Below are 18,048 nucleotides of genomic sequence, written 5' to 3'. Positions count from 1 at the left end.
GCGGTCACTTTATGGTGGTAATATTGGCCTATATATTGTGTGTTTTCTTCAATAACGGTATGGAGGTAATATTTGGTCCTGATTATAGTGATTTTTTTATTTTATTTTTTTAATGCAATTCATATAAATAGTTCTTGTGTTTACACCACTAGCGGCAGTCCTGGCATGTAGTGGCAGTCCCATAATGTAGCGGCAGTCCCAGAATGTAGCGGCAGCCCTGGCATGTAGGGGCAGTCCCATAATGTAGCGGCAGTCCCAGAATGTAGCGGCAGTCCTGGCATGTAGGGGCAGTCCCATAATGTAGCGGCAGTCCCAGAATGTAGCTGCAGTCCTGACATGTAGGGGCAGTCCCAGAATGTAGCGGCAGTCCTGACATGTAGCGGCAGTCCTGACATGTAGCGGCAGTCCTGGCATGTAGGGGCAGTCCTGACATGTAGTGGCAGACCCATAATGTAGCTGCAGTCCTGACATGTAGTGGCAGTCCTGGCATATAGCGGCAGTCCCGGCATGTAACCTTCTGAACTGAGTAAGGGCCCTAATACATGGAGCGAAAATTGTCCGAATCAGGACGCTATCGCTCTGAGAGGACACCGGGGAACATGATCAGGTAGTATATATATCTTTATTGTTTACTATATTGTTTACTATATACAGCAAGGATTGCACACACATCACTAATGATATACTGTATATATACACATAGGGGGAGATTTATCAAACATGGTGTAAAGTGAAACTGGCTCAGTTGCCCCTAGCAACCAATCAGATTCCACCTTTCATTACTCACATTCTAAGTAGGTGGAATCTGATTGGTTGCTAGGGGCAACTGAGCCAATTCTTCTTTACACCAGTTTGATAAATCTTCTCCATAGCTTTTGCTGCATCATAAAAGATCCATGTAGTAGGCTCTCTAAGCGAGCTCCATTCTACCAGATTGGCGCTCGCTTCTGCGGAATATCAGGCCGTGTAATACGGCCTTAAAAGTGGCCGTACACTTCCAATAACTGCTGGCTGAACAATCCTTCAGCTGACAATTATCTCTCCCATCCGGTCCCGTCCTCCCCATACACAGAAATTTGGCACATCTGAGTGTTTCTGTGTTCTCTATGAGAGGGGAAAGCCATAGCCATACAGATCTGATGGCGGCTTATCTCTCTGAGAACAAAGAGTTTGGGCGTTGATTTTCCATCAAGCTCGACCCCCTATGTCCACTGATATCATCTGTCAGAGGACTGTCCAGAGAGCCCCATACACCTTACGCTGATGGCCAAACCCACCAGGAGCAACAGGTACCACCAACAAAAGAGTCAAATGTATAGGGACCTTAAATTGTTGCTAAAATATTTCAGCATTTGGGGCCCCACCTTCAACTTTGCCCAGGGCCACATCTAGTCTAAAACCGGCCCTGCTCCTATGTACAAGAATATAACTACTATAATACTGCTCCTATATACAAGAATATAACTACTATAATACTGCTCCTATGTACAAGAATATAACTACTATAATACTGCTCCTATATACAAGATGATAACTACTATAATACAGCTCCTATATACAAGAATATAACTACTGTAATACTGCCCTCTTTATACTAGAATACAACTCCTATAATACTGCTCCTATATACAATAATATAACTACTATAATACTGCTCCTATATACAGGAATATAACTACTATAATAGTGCCCCCTATATACAAGAATATAACTACTATAATACTGCTCCTATATACAGGAATATAAGCGCTGTAATACTGCTCCTATATACAAGAATATAACTACTATAATACTGCCCCTATATACAGGAATATAACTACTATAATACTGCCCCTATATACAAGAATATAACTACTATAATACTGCTCCTATATACAAGAATATAACTACTATAAAACTGCTCCCTATATACAAGAATATAACTACTATAATGTCAATGTAAAGAAATAGAGTCTCGCACTCACCAACTTCACAGATGCAGGTGGTTTATTGTAGACACATCGGAGCTGGTGCGACGGGGAGAGGGAAGGTGGAAAGGCAGGTGCGTTCACAGGAGAGCAACAATGTTTCACGCCTGCTACGGCGCTTCGTCGGGCTCGGAACAGCGTGTACGTGAGGGGGAGGTGCATATATACAAGTGAACAATAAAGTTACATAGGTATCAATAAAGTTACAAAAAGTTACGATACAAGTAAACATGTGGCAAAACATCAAAGGAGGGTATTAAGGTCGTTCCTCTCATTGAGGCCACAAGGTCCTGTAGCGTCTAGGCGCATAATCCATAAAGTCTCGCGTTTGAGAAGGAGTTTAAGCCTATCTGCGCCTGTGGTAGGGGGGGTTAACCCTTTCAAGGCCGATAAAGCGGAGCAGCTTAGTGTCACCTGAATGTGCAGACCGTACGTGTTCTATTAGCCGTGGGACACGAGAAATTCTCACTGACCTGTTTCGAGAGCGATCTCTATAAGGCTGTACGGAAGATTAATCTTCATAAATTCTTCTCCACTCAGAAGAAAGCGACCGATATCAACATCTCATCGGAAGTCCACTATCATATCGGGCCTCTGGGTTTTTTTCCCCCAACGTCTTTTAACACCGAGGAACAGAATTGCCTGCTGGACCTGGCGACTCTGACAGAGGACACCGTAGATCCGACTCTCCACGCCACAGTATCCACTGAAGGTCCCTTCATGGGTGGGAACCCTTCCACGTTTGCTCCCCAGGTGACTCCGGGCAGTCCTTTGGATTTATTCCACAAAGCAGTCCTACGTGATGTGAAGGCTCTTGCCTATCCATCTCCTGTGTCTAATCTCACTGACCGGGAACGTCGGGCGATGTCTTGGCTCAAATCCAGACCTGACTTATTGATACGCCGAGCAGACAAGGGTGGCGCTGCAGTAATCTTGACACAAGATTGCTACCATTCAGAGGCCATGTGCCAGCTGCAAGATACCACTACGTACACTAGATTAGACAAAGACCCAACCTCTAGGATTAAGGAGCAACTACGGTCACTTCTGCACACGCATGTGCGTACTGGTGCCATTGACTCTAAGACGGCTGAGCGACTCATCCCCGAGTCCCCCCGGATACCTAAATGGTATCTGCTCCCCAAAATCCACAAATCCCTGAGCCGGCCGCCGGGCCGTCCCATCGTCTCGGCGGTCGGTTCAGTGACAGAGGGTCTGTCCCAATATCTGGATTGGGCCTTGCGCCCTATTCTATCATGTTTTGTGTCATATCTTAAGGAAACTAATGATTTTTTGCAGGTTCTGGATAACACCCATTGGCTCCCCGGTTATTCCCTGGCCTCCGTGGACGTCGAGAGCCTCTACACCCGCATCCCTCATGATGCGGGTGTGGAGGCTGTCGATCGTATCCTCGGTCGTCTGGGTAAGCCGCCTGTTTTCAGACATTTTGTTCGGGATTCTTTATTATTTGTACTTGGCAATAATTGTTTTACCTACAAGGGAGATTGGTACCGGCAGGAGACCGGCACTGCTATGGGCACGCCGGTCTCCTGCACGTATGCCAATCTCTTCCTGGCATAATTTGAGTTGGATTTCATTTTTGCACCTTGTAATCCTTTTATCACAGATATCGTTTCGTTTCATCGTTATGTTGACGATATTTTTGTGATTTGGAAAAACACTGCAGCCAAATTTACTGAGTTCGTTACCTTTTTGAATGAGAACAATACGTGCAATATGTTTTTCACTTCATGTTTTGGTGGTGCTACTCTCGAGTTTTTAGACGTTATGGTAGAAGCCTCAGCACAGGGCCTCCACACTTCAGTGTTCCGTAAAAAAACAGCCGCTAATTCGCTCCTTCATTTCAGTAGTTCCCATCCACCTCAGGTGAAAAACTCCATACCTTTCAGTCAGATGTTGCGTTTAAAACGCATTAATAACACCGAGAAGGGCTTTCTGCACCAAGCCGCCGCATTAAAATCACGTCTACTAGACAGGGGCTACCCCAGACCTTTAGTGGAGGAAGCCCTCACCAAAGCTAATGCCCGCCATAGATCTTCCCTTACCCGTTCCAGACCCAGTAGCCCCCCCCCAAAAACTTTCAGTGCAGATACCAAAAGATTTACATTTGCATTACAGAATAGTAATCTCAATGATACAGTGATGAAGATCATTAATAACCACTGGTTTCTATTGCAGCAGGATAGTGACCTGAAAGCGGTGGCAGATCGTAAGCCACTGGTTACTTTCAGGAAAAGCAAGACTATAGCAGATGCCCTAACAGAAGGTCAGGCCACTAAACCAGGGAACTGGCTCGACCGCTGTCTACCGGAAGGTAATAAGCGGTGTGGCACTTGCCAATACTGTCCCCAAATGCTGGGTGTCGCCTTCATGAATCTAGGGGGCAAGGATTGCTTCATTCGCGATTTTATTACATGCAGGACCACCCACGTGATTTATGCCATCCTTTGCCCGTGCCACAGGTACTATGTAGGAAAAACCAAACGTCCCCTCTGGACAAGGTTTAAAGAGCACTTGTACTCTGTGCGCACGGGTAGGGGTGTCCCACGGCTAATAGAACACGTACGGTCTGCACATTCAGGTGACACTAAGCTGCTCCGCTTTATCGGCCTTGAAAGGGTTAACCCCCCTACCACAGGCGCGGACAGGCTTAAACTCCTTCTCAAACGCGAGACTTTATGGATTATGCGCCTAGACGCTACAGGACCTTGTGGCCTCAATGAGAGGAACGACCTTAATACCCTCCTTTGATGTTTTGCCACATGTTTACTTGTATCGTAACTTTTTGTAACTTTATTGATACCTATGTAACTTTATTGTTCACTTGTATATATGCACCTCCCCCTCACGTACACGCTGTTCCGAGCCCGACAAAGCGCCGTAGCAGGCGTGAAACATTGTTGCTCTCCTGTGAACGCACCTGCCTTTCCACCTTCCCTCTCCCCATCGCACCAGCTCCGATGTGTCTACAATAAACCACCTGCATCTGTGAAGTTGGTGAGTGCGAGACTCTATTTCTTTACATTGACATTTGCTCTCCTTTGCCTGGCCTCCGCACCGCAACTCAGTGGTAAGGACACTATCGCTTACAGCTGCTATCTCCTGTCCTGTTCGTCCTGATCAAGTGTTCCCAATATCAGCTAGTGCCGGTCGTCATCCTCTCCACACTATAATAACTACTATAATACTGCTCCTATATACAAGAATATAACTACTATATTACTGCCTCCTATATACAGGAATATTACTACTATAATACTGCTCCTATATACAAGAATATAACTACTATATTACTGCCTCCTATATACAGGAATATTACTACTATAATACTGCTCCTATATACAAGAATATTACTAGTATAATACTGCCTCCTATATACAAGAATATAACTACTATTATACTGCTCCTATATACAAGCATATAACTACTATAATACTGCTCCTATATACAGGAATATAACTACTATAATACTGCTCCTATATACAGGAATATAACTACTATAATACTGCTCCTATATACAAGGATATAACTACTATAATACTGCCTCCTATATACAGGAATATAACTACTATAATACTGCTCCTATATACAAGGATATAACTACTATAATACTGCTCCTATATACAAGAATGTAACTACTATAATACTGCTCCTATATACAAGTATATAACTACTATAATACTGCTCCTATATACAGGAATATAACTACTATAATACTGCTCCTATATACAAGAATATAACTACTATAATGCAGTCCAACGAAGAAAAAATGTATTCAGCACTCACCGGTTACTGTAAATCAGGCTTGTATCTTTATTTCACATAAAATGTGCAGGCGGGGAGGAGGAGGGTGCGTGGCGTATCTCAAATGGCTTTTTTTTTTGCCATTTGAGATACGCCACGCACCCTCCTCCTCCCCGCCTGCACATTTTATGTGAAATAAAGATACAAGCCTGATTTACAGTAACCGGTGAGTGCTGAATACATTTTTTCTTCGTTGGACTGCATTGCACTATTGTCAGTATCCGTGCACCGCCGCTCAAGCTGCCTTTATTTTCAAGGGGTTACTCCTACTGCCTATATTCCGTGCTCCATATCCACTGGGTGTGTACTTTACTCACCGGCTGTGCTGAGGTCTCTCACTCTGCACGTACTATAACTACTATAATACTGCTCCTATATACAAGAATATAACTACTATAATACTGCTCCTATATACAAGAATATAACTACTATAATACTGCCTCCTATATACAGGAATATAACTACTATAATACTGCTCCTATATACAAGAATATAACTACTATAATACTGCTCCCTATATACAAGAATATAACTACTATAATACTGCTCCTATATACAAGAATATAACTACTATAATACTGCTCCTACATACAGGAATATAACTACTATAATACTGCTCCTATATACAAGAATATAACTACTATAATACTGCTCCTATATACAAGAATATAACTACTATAATACTGCCTCCTATATACAGAAATGTAACTACTATAATACTGCCTCCTATATACAGGAATGTAACTACTATTATACTGCTTTCTATATATACAATAATATAAATGCTAGACATCTCAGATAAGCCCTAGAGAAGCCATGAGAAACTTGTATATGCTGAGTATGCTCAGGAGACAACACACGCAGGATTTCATCTCAGCAGATTAGTTGAAAGTAAAGCTTAGTGGATGTCAGTCATGGAGCTGGAGGCTGATATAAGTGAGAACATGGGTGTTGCAGCCAATTGCTGGGCTTTAGCATCCAGGGGGAACACCCCCCTAGCTTTAACAGTTAATTTCCATAATAATAAAATGAAAGCTATCTCAGTGCTGAAGGGCACCATTTGTAAAAGCAAGGTATGCATGAAATCAGACTAAGAAGCCCTATATAACCACGGACTTAGTTTAACTGACTAAAATCCAGTGACAGGTCCGCCATAAGGTCACTCACTTACATTCTATGCAATTACCTATAGCCCGGGGTGGTACATGGTAACTGCAGTGATGTGTGATCCCATTGTGGAGTATATGACACATTGGTGCCTTTAGCAGAACACTATGCAGAATATTCCGGCTGTGCTGCGTCTGGAGGGAGTGCAGAGTGCCGATCCTGCGCCGGTCTCTATCGCTCGCTCTAATCAGGTCTTATTTCTGGATGATTGCTTTCTCTTATTTCTTCAGCAAGTTTAATTCCTTCAATTAATTCCACATAGTCAGAATTCCCCATAATCTGCCCTGGGTGAAACCTTCGCCTGGAGAAGTTGGCGTCTGCGTTTTGCAGGAATTCTCCTCATCAAACGTTCACATACCGTTTTTGCTCACATAATGGAAATTGTGCGATTCATGACGAGCGATGGAGACTTAGAGATTAGAAACAAAGTATATCCCGAAATATGCTACAGTCCTAAGCAATGTTCCCTCCTAAGCCTTTGTAGCTGGGGAGTGGGTGGTTAAGCTGGCCGTACAAATACACAGCCAAACACTCCTGTAACCCACAGCTATCTCTCCCAATCCCCCCATACACATGCAAGCCCAGCTCCAGGGAACATGCAGGTGTTTTCATGGGGGCATTCAGCATTCAGACATATAGTATTAAAAGCATCCAAAGCAAACATAGTAAACGTTATGGCATCCCTGGTGGTCTGGGGCAGTTATATTGTTACTGGCATCATTTTCTGAGATCCATGGCAGTGAAAGGGTTAATGTAATTATTATTATTATTATTATTACTATTATTATTATTATTATTATTATTATGCTGCTGCATATCTGTGATCCAATGGGTTACCCCCATCTTTAGGCTTCTGACTGTAACAGGAAGCTGAACACTGATTGTTCAGCTTCCTCTTTTCTCCTAGAACTTATGTAGAAAAGTAGGCACAGAGGAGATAGAGGAGTGAATGTAACTGCACTTTTGCTCAATTTTCGCTCTGATCGATTCATAGACTTGCTGCCCAGTCATTAGGATCATTAGGGAAAAGCTGCGCTCACTATTCTGCTGGTGGGGGTCCCCGTGTACATACATTACATTACTGATCCTGTACTGATCCTGAGTTACATCCTGTATTATACTCCAGAGCTGCACTCACTATTCTGCTGGTGGGGGTCACTGCGTACATACATTACATTACTGATCCTGTACTGATCCTGAGTTACATCCTGTATTATACTCCAGAGCTGCACTCACTATTCTGCTGGTGGGGTCACTGTGTACATACATTACATTACTTATCCTGTACTGATCCTGAGTTACATCCTGTATTCTACTCCAGACACAGGGCTCCAGACTAAAAAATTTACCTAGGAGCCATTGGCTCCTAACCTGAAAAATTTAGGCGCCAAATAGAATATTTGGTCGCCAACATTTGAAACCATGTAAAATTAATGTTATGGGACTTACTGTGTGCAGAGGCCACGGCAGCCTCCTCCTCCTTTACTGTGTGCAGAGGCCGCAGCAGCCTCCTCCTCCTTTAGATTCTCTCTTTTCTTAGTTTGAAAACGTTCAACATGGAAACTTGCAACTTGACAACCATATCCAGTCTGACAACCATATACAGTCTGACAACCATATACAGTCTGACAACCATATACAGTCTGACTCAGTACTTCAGCTGCACTTGGCTAGCCTTTTAATGAGGCTTACTCTTCTGAACTTGAACTTAAAGGGAACCTGTCGACCCCCGTGCCGGGGTGACAGGCTCCCAACCCCCCGTTAGAACCCCCTTTACTCACTTAATCGCGCCGGGTCCCGCTTCTGAAGATGGTCGGGTCCCGGAGATCTCAGCCGCTGCAGCCCGGCGTGCGCTGAGAGATGAGTCCAACGCTCATAGAGAATGACAGGAGAGTCCAGCGCTCTGTCATTCTCTATGAGCGTTGGACTCATCTCTCAGTGTGCGCGTCGGGCTGCAGCGGCTGAGATCTCCGTGACCCGACCATCTTCAGAAGCGGGACCAGGCGGGATTAAGTGAGTAAAGGGGGTTCTAACGGGGGGTTGGGAGCCTGTCACCCCGTCACCGGGGGTGACAGGTTCCCTTTAAAAGCTTGCAACAGTCTATACATACTGAGCTAGACTTATGACTGCAGCCATAGTGACCCCACACAAGATGTGTATATAGATAGATATATCTCTCACCTAGTGACTAATGCAAGTGACCCCCTACAATACAGACACCTGAGGGGCCCTGATAATAATAATTGTGCATATATCTATCTCCCAGTGTCTGCAGCCAGTTTGCCCTACACTTATAGATGGCCCCCTCCCCTTATAGATGACCCCCTCTACCACCATTATAGATACCCCCTCCTCCCCCCCATTATAGATACCCCCTCTTCTCCCCCCCATTATAGATGGCCCCCTCCCCTTATAGATGACCCCCTCTACCCCCATTATAGATGCCCCCTCCTCCCCCCCCCCATTATAGATGCCCCCTCTCCCCCCCCCCATTATAGATGCCCCCTCTTCTCCCCCCCTTATAGATACCCCCTCCCCTTATAGATGCCCCCTTTCCCCCCCCATTATAGATGCCCCCTCTTCTCCCCCCCTTCCCTTGAAGATGGCCCCCTCTCCCCCCCTTGAAGATGGCCCCCTCTCCCCCCCTTATAGATGGCCCCCTCTCCCCCCATTATAGATGCCCCCCCCCTTTCCTCTATGCTAAGCAATATTTAAAAAAAAACAAACACACAAACTCACCTGACAACCCGCTCCCCCGGCGATCCTCTTCTTCTTCGGACGCTGTTCCCGGCTGATGCGCAGCTGCCGAGGGTGTCCCATCCTATCCCCGGCAGCGCGGCGCGTCAGTGAGCTCCTGTACGCCGGGGCTGTGACTTCTGACACAGGAAGCGTCTCTGACGCGCGCTTCCTGTGCCGGAAGTCAGGGCCCCAGGCAGCTCACTGATGCGCCGCGCTGCCGGGGATAGGACGGGACACCCCCGGCAGCCGCGCATCAGCCGCGCATCTTAAAGAGACAGCGCGCCGCCGCCGGGGCCAGTCGCAAATGGCGCCCAGATTAATAAATCTGGGCGCCATTTGCAAAATGTCGGTCGCATTGGCGACCATTTTGGTCGCCATCTGGAGCCCTGAGACAGGGACGTAGCTATCATCTCATGGGCCCTGGTGCAAGAGGTTACCTTGCTCAATCCCCACCCCGACCAAGCCACGCCACGCCACGCCACTCCAAACCGGCATAACCGCCAACCTCCCACTGCCACTGCCAATATTCTCCGTTAGCAGTGACCCTATAGAGATAGATGCAGCTGAATACAGATTCTGCAGAGTTTATAAGTGATTATAGTGCAGTTACATCCAGTGACTCACAGGGGATATCTTCTTTGCTGGTGACATTTTTTGCTTATCGAAGGTCTTCACTTTTCCTTTTCTTCTCCGTCATAAAAAATTCTCCAACTCTTTTCCACAGGATCTGCTAGATAAACATTTTAGGTTCCTTGCTCCAGCATTATCCTCATTTATATACAAACTCTGTGTATTGCTTCACACTGTATCAGTGCCCCTCTGTGCCCTCATGTAAGCAGTTATGCTCAATATGTACCTCCAAATAGTAGACTAACCCCCTCTGTGCTTCCATATAGTATTATGCCCCCTCTATGCTTCCATATAGCACAGGTCTTCTCTGTGCATTCGTACAATAAAGGCCCCCTCTATGCCCCCATATAGTAGTTAGGCCTCCTCTGTGCATCCATATAACAGTTAGACCTCGCTATGTCCCATAGAGTAGTTAGGTGGCACTGTGTTCTCCAGTAGGTCTTCTCTGTGCATTCGTACAATAAAGGCCCCCTCTATGCCCCCATATAGTAGTTAGGCCTCCTCTGTGCATCCATATAACAGTTAGACCTCGCTATGTCCCATAGAGTAGTTAGGTGGCACTGTGTTCCCCAGTAGGTCTTCTCTGTGCACTCGTACAATAAAGGCCCCCTCTATGCCCCCATATAGTAGTTAGGCCTCCTCTGTGCATCCATATAACAGTTAGACCTCGCTATGTCCCATAGAGTAGTTAGGTGGCACTGTGTTCCCCAGTAGGTCTTCTCTGTGCACTCGTACAATAAAGGCCCCTTCTATGCCCCCATATAGTAGTTAGGCCCCCTCTGTGCATCCAAATAAAGGTTAGACCCCATAGAGTAGTTAGGTGGCTCAGTGTCCCCCAGTAGATCTCATCTGTGCATCCTCCTGTACGTAATCCTTTGTGTATATATAATGCCCCTTATGTTGTTTATGGAGTCTCCAGGAGGTTGATGGGATATTTTGCTTGGTTAGGAAGCATGTGGCCCTGGCGTCCTGTATTAATGTGCTGATAAAGCTGGTGATTCTTTTCCTCCCCGGCTAATTACATGTCTCTATGACAGGATGAGCGGCCGCTCCGCGCTGACATTCTTTTCAAGCTCCCCTCATATTTATCTCCTTCTTCTCTCCTTTCTTCCTCTTTGCTCTCTCCGTACAGACGCTTTCTTCCTGCTATAATTTTGCTCTTTCTTTGTTCCTTATCTGCTCCTCACACGTGTCTCTTATTCTATTCCCCCAGTTCTGCCAGTGGCGGAAAAACATCCTTCTCCACATTACATTCTAACATCCTGTACACTACCAGGGATTCCTTCAGAGGACTGAGATAATGTCATTGCCGGAAAAACTTCGGAACAACCAATAAGACCATCGGTACAGGATAAGTAATATAATGTATGTACACAGTGATCCCAGCAGCAGAATAGTGAGTGCAGCTCTGGAGTATAATACAGGATGTAACTCAGGATCAGTACAGGATCAGTAATGTATGTACACAGTGACCCCACCAGCAGAATAGTGAGTGCAGCTCTGCGGTATAATACAGGATGTAACTCAGGATCAGTAATGTAATGTATGTACACAGTGACCCCAGCAGCAGAATAGTGAGTGCAGCTCTGGGGTATAACGGAAAGTTCAAACAACCGGCACTCCGTTAACTTCTGCGGCGCGGTGCTCGTGGCAAAGAAGTCACCCAGCACCCAGCAATTCAGATGACCACCTCCACGAGTAATAAACATCTATTGTAGCAATCTACACCAGCGAGTGCCGGGATTCATTCCATATTTTGTGACTTCTTTGCCACGAGCACCGCGCCGCAGAAGTTAACGGAGTGCCGGTTGTTTGAACTTTCCGTTATACATTATAACACGGGCACCCAGCAATTCAGATGACCACCTCCACGAGTAATAAACATCTATTGTAGCAATCTACACCAGCGAGTGCCGGGATTCATTCCATATTTTGTGACTTCTTTGCCACGAGCACCGCGCCGCAGAAGTTAACGGAGTGCCGGTTGTTTGAACTTTCCGTTATACATTATAACACGGGCACCCAGCAATTCAGATGACCACCTCCACGAGTAATAAACATCTATTGTAGCAATCTACACCAGCGAGTGCCGGGATTCATTCCATATTTTGTGACTTCTTTGCCACGAGCACCGCGCCGCAGAAGTTAACGGAGTGCCGGTTGTTTGAACTTTCCGTTATACATTATAACACGGGCACCCAGCAATTCAGATGACCACCTCCACGAGTAATAAACATCTATTGTAGCAATCTACACCAGCGAGTGCCGGGATTCATTCCATATTTTGTGACTTCTTTGCCACGAGCACCGCGCCGCAGAAGTTAACGGAGTGCCGGTTGTTTGAACTTTCCGTTATACATTATAACACGGGCACCCAGCAATTCAGATGACCACCTCCACGAGTAATAAACATCTATTGTAGCAATCTACACCAGCGAGTGCCGGGATTCATTCCATATTTTGTGCTCTGGGGTATAATACAGGATGTAACTCAGGATCAGTATTGTAATGTATGTACCCAGTGACCCCACCAGCAGAATAGTGATTACAGCTCTGGGTTATAATACAGGATGTAACTCAGGATCAGTAATGTAATGTATGTACCCAGTGACCCCACCAGCAGAATAGTGAGTGCAGCTCTGGAGTATAATACAGGATGTAACTCAGGATCAGCAATATAATGTATGTACACAGTGACCCCACCAGCAGAATAGTGAGTGCAGCTCTGGAGTATAATACAGGATGTAACTCAGGATCAGTAATGTAATGTATGTACACAGTGACCCCACCAGCAGAATAGTGAGTGCAGCTCTGCAGTATAATACAGGATGTAACTCAGGATCAGTAATGTAATGTATGTACACAGTGACCCCACCAGCAGAAGAGTGAGTGCAGCTCTGGGGTATAATACAGGATGTAACTCAGGATCAGCAATATAATGTATATACAAGCCTGGTGTTAATTGGTGGAAATACAATGATAGATTCTTGAGTTTTCTTACATTCCCGGTTTCTGTGGTCGCTCAGTCATATTGGTTGTCACCCATCTTTCCCATGAGCAGATATAAGACACATGTGAAGTGACTATTAGCAGGCTGGTTACATTGCGCAGCTCCAGGATCATCAGTCCCTATTTTCCTTACATTTTCCCGGTATATTGTGTAATAATTTCTGGATGTTAATTGTTTCCTTCTAGAAACACCTAATGCCCTTTAATGGTAATTTTCCATGGAGATAAGCGGCTTGGCGGCTAGTGCGGATACAGTGATCGTTCTCACTAAATATCTCATGTGACATTAATTTGATATTTCCCTCTTATTAGGTCTCATTGGCCACATGTTGAGTCCTCAGCTTTGATCCGGCATTAATCTTCGTTGGCCTCAATTAAACTTGTCATGTACCTGTTGTGATGAATGAGTAACTGCGGCGTGGAGCGGCGGCGGAGGGACAGGATAAATGATCCCACAGAGGAGGCCTTTAGTAAATAGAGAATGGGGGACAGCCAGCCTGATGTAGATGGGGGCAACAGAGGTGGTGATATAATGTAAGTGACCGTGTATAGATGCAGGGAAACTAAGAGTGTTAACTACAGATAGGACAGTCCCATGGGGCATTTTGGCTTAAAGGGGTTGTTCATCAAATTTTTTTTTCTTTCAAATCAACTGCCAGAAAGTGCCAGAGATGTGTAATTGACTTCTATTAAAAAAAATCCATCTTCATGTACTTATCAGCTACTGTATGTCCTGCAGGAAGTAGTGTATTCTTTCCAGTCTGACACAGTGCTCTCTGCTGCCACCTCTGTCCATGTCAGGAACTGTCCAGAGCAGTAGTAAATCTTCATAGAAAACCTCTCCTGCTCTGGACAGTTCCTGACATGGACAGAGGTGGCAGCAGAGAGCACTGTGTCAGACTGGAGAGAATACACCACTTCCTGCAGGACATACAGCAGCTGATAAGTACTGGGATATTTTTTTTTTTTTTATTAAACTACAAATCTCTGGCATTTTCTGGCACCAGTTGATTTGAAAGAAAAAAAAATCCACTCTATCTCTCATATCACCATTTGACTATTAGTGCTATACATTACTCTCTAGATTCCAGCAGATAACTTTGCTTGCTGTCAGTGTATAGATCCAAATCCGTGCTGACTATGTCCTGTTCTTACAGCATATGTGCACAATGGTCTACCAGGGGTGCCAAACTCCGGCCCTCCAGCTGTTGCAAAACTACAATTACCATCATGTCTGGACAGCCAAAGCTTTAACTTTGGCTGTCCAGGCATGATGGGAATTGTAGTTTTGCAAAAGCTGGAGGGCCTGAGTTTTACACCTATGGCTCTGAGCAGTTCTGTATGTCTGGTGTAACTTGGTGAAACAGGAGGCGCAGGATGAGCATCAGAGAGGCACAGAAGAAGAGTCAATCTCAGTTGACTGACAGCCGCAATTTTTTTAGTGCCGTATCCGTCAGACTGATTTATTCATCTATGGCTTTCCCTGTCTGGGCGCCTCATTGACCTTTTGTCTTGTTTTTACAGGTAGATATTTTATATGTAAAATGTTGCGTCTCCTTCGAGTGCCCTTTCCTTTTATTACACGGGCTAATAATATCAGGTAGAGTCGCCGGATGACTTTTGCAACTGATATGACATTAAGAACTGCGGAGCCCGGAAGGACTGTGACGGTGGCCGAGAACAATATAATTGGACAGGCTATTCGTATTGTATATTGTATTGGATCTGTATTCAGTGTTCTCAACTAGGTCTGATATAATATTATAAGCTCAATATACCATCCTGTACATGTTACATCACTGTACATAGTGGAGTAAGAGAACGCTGTGAAATATAGAATTGTATATGCCCATAGAGCTCCATAGGCTTCACATAGGAACTGATATCAGTTCTTATACTCTCCTGTAAAGGCATGACCTTAAAAGCCCCATAATATTCTTCAAATACCGCCATACAGTGCAAAATACCAGTGTCTATATATACGATAACCAAACAGTCCCCAAATAGTAATACCTTAAAGTCATCAAATAATATCACCATATATTGTCCAAAAGTAAGAGAGTCTTACAATACCGCCATGTTGTATTCAATAGTTGCCTTAAGAATTCTTAAAGGGAATCTGTCAGCATGCTGGCCCTTTCTGAGGTGCTGGCAGTGTGCTGTAGCAGGCAGTCCTCTTGTGAGCATGGTGCCTTTTGGTAATTTGTCCATGGAGTGCATTATGCACAATGTCAGGTCCCTTACTGTAATGAAGAGTCAAAGAAGAGTTGTGGCTCAATGTTTGTGCCGCACTCTGGCACACTAACCACTCCTTCCTTCTCCTTCATGAATATTCTCTGCTGCCCGGCCTCCTGCTCGCTCAGCTGTCGGTCAGTATCTGCCCACAGAGGACTGATCTGCAGTCGGAAATAGTTGAATCTCCTAACTTATGTTGAAGCTGTGGTCTAGGGGTAAATCACCTGTCTAGGGTAGCACAAGTTTGTTTTCTTTGGTTCAAATCCCCTGATGGAAATAAAATATAGTTATTTATTTTTCTTTTTTTTCTTATTATTGTATCATTTTTAAAAGTGCAAAGAATTCCCAATGGGGGCCAAATTAGTTTAGTTTTTTTTAAATACAATGATGCGGGGAAAAAAATATTTTGTTTCCATCAGGGGATCAAAACCAAAGGAAGCAAATTGTTGCTGGTCTCTAGACTACTCTAGTTACCCCTAGACCACAGCTCCAACATCAGATGAAAGCTTCAACTATATCTGATTGCAAATCAGTCCTCTGTTGGTAGATACTGGCGGACAGCTGAGCGAGCAGAAGGCCAGGCAGCATTGATTATTCATGAAGAAGAGGAAGTAGTGGTGAAGTGTGCCAGAGTGCGGCACAAATGCTAAGGCACAACTTTTCTTTGACTCTTCATTACAGTAGGAGACACAAGATTGTGCAATCAGATATAGCTGAAGCTTTCATCCAATGTTGGAGCTGTGACCTAGGGGTAAGTCACCTGTCACAAGACCAGCAACAGTTTGCTTTCATTGGTTGGAATCCCCTGATGGAAACAAAATATATATTTTTATTTTTTTATTTTTCACATCATTGTATTAAAAAAACTAAACTAATTTGGCCCTGATTGCACTTTGAAAAATGATACAATAATGAGAAAAAAGAAAAATAAATAACTATATTTAATTTCCATCAGGAGATATGAACCAAAGAAAACCAATCAGTGCTACTCTACACAGGTGATTTACCCCTAAACAACAGCTTCAACACAAGTTAGGGTCCATTTACACAAAAAGATTATCCGACAGATTATCTGCAAAAGATTTAAAGCCAAAGCCAGGAATGGACTATAAACAGAGATCAGGTCATAAAGGAAAGCCTGAGATTTCTCCTCTTTTCAAATCCATTCCTGGCTTTGGCTTCAAATCTTTGGCAGATAATCTGTCAGATAATCTTTCTGTGTAAACGGACCCTTAGGAGATTCAACTATACCTGATTGCAGATGAGTCCTCTGTTGGCAGATACTGGCTAACAGCTGAGCGAGGCCGGGCAGCATTGATTATTCATGAAGAGGGAGGAGGAAGGAGTGGTGAGGTGTGCCAGCGTGCAATACAAACGCTGGGGCACAACTCCTCTTTGACTCCTTATTACAGTAATGGACCTGAAATTGTGCATAATCCACTCCACAGACAAATTATCAAAAGGCTCCGGAAGAAGCGATGTGTCGTGAAATGGCCGTTGCTTGCTGTCTGTACGCTTGTTTGTAGCCCTGCTGTTATGCCTTAACAAAGCATCCAACTGCATTCACTGCTGGTGAAGTACTGTACTCAAATAACGCAGAGGTACAGTGTCCAAATAATAGCTCCATGTAGCACTCACATAACACTGCTATATGTAATATAAATAACAGTGTCTGGCAGCGTATAAGTAATGCCACCAAAAAACAACACCTAAATAATGTCACAGCACAGTGTTGAAATAATACTGCCATGTGCCCGGATGCTACCCCTATATAATGCCCTAATAACACCACTATACACTGTGCAGAAGTAACTGAGCTAGTTATGTAGTGTCCCTTTAAGGCCACTAGGAGTGGAGAAGGTTCAGGATGTTGGATGTTTTAGCATAAGAAGAAGGTGAATTGCACCTTGGGAAACCATTGGGAGAGGAGTCATTATTTGAGCTTTTACTTGCTTTGTTCCTGGAGAATCTGACTACTCAAAAGAGAAAACTTTGGCTCCAGCTTACAGGGCCAAAGGTTGGGATTGTGTTCTAAAAGTGCCTCCATCTTGTTTAGAAGTTCTCTACAACCGTTTTCCAACTATAGTGTTACTTATCAGCTGCTGTATGTCCTGCAGGAAGTAGTGTATTCTTTCCAGTCTGACACAGTGCTCTCTGCTGCCACCTCTGTCTATGTCAGGAACAGCAAGAGCAGTATCAAATCCCCATAGAAAACCTCTCCTGCTCTGGACAGTTCCTGACATGGACAGAGGTGGCAGCAGAGAGCATTGTGTTACAATGGAAAGAATACACCAATTTCTGCAGGACATACAGCAGCTGATAAGTCCTGGAATGCTTTTTTTTTTTTTTTTAAACAGAAGTAATTTACAAATCTGTATAAGTTTTTGACGCCAGGCGATTCTCCGGAGTACCCCTTGAGACACTGCACATGGATTGCCCCAGGAAACTACTACCACCATCATTCTTATGTGCAACC

At 44.5% G+C, this 18,048-nt stretch overlaps 1 protein-coding gene across 1 annotated transcript in view; it reads left to right on the top strand.

Annotated features, from left to right (window-relative positions):
• Positions 1 to 4,945: 4,945 nt before the first annotated feature.
• CACNA1H (calcium voltage-gated channel subunit alpha1 H) overlaps positions 4,946 to 18,048 on the top strand; it is a 440,438-nt gene continuing 427,335 nt past the window's right edge. Inside the window, exon 1 of the mRNA XM_069984196.1 lies at positions 4,946 to 4,985. The gene's annotated coding sequence lies outside the window, so the exon portion shown is untranslated. The remainder of the gene's footprint in view (positions 4,986 to 18,048) is intronic.

The sequence above is a fragment of the Dendropsophus ebraccatus genome, chromosome 9 (assembly GCF_027789765.1).
Source record: "Dendropsophus ebraccatus isolate aDenEbr1 chromosome 9, aDenEbr1.pat, whole genome shotgun sequence".
NCBI classification, from domain to species: Eukaryota; Metazoa; Chordata; class Amphibia; order Anura; family Hylidae; genus Dendropsophus; species Dendropsophus ebraccatus.
This window is presented reverse-complemented; position numbering and strand designations above follow the sequence as displayed.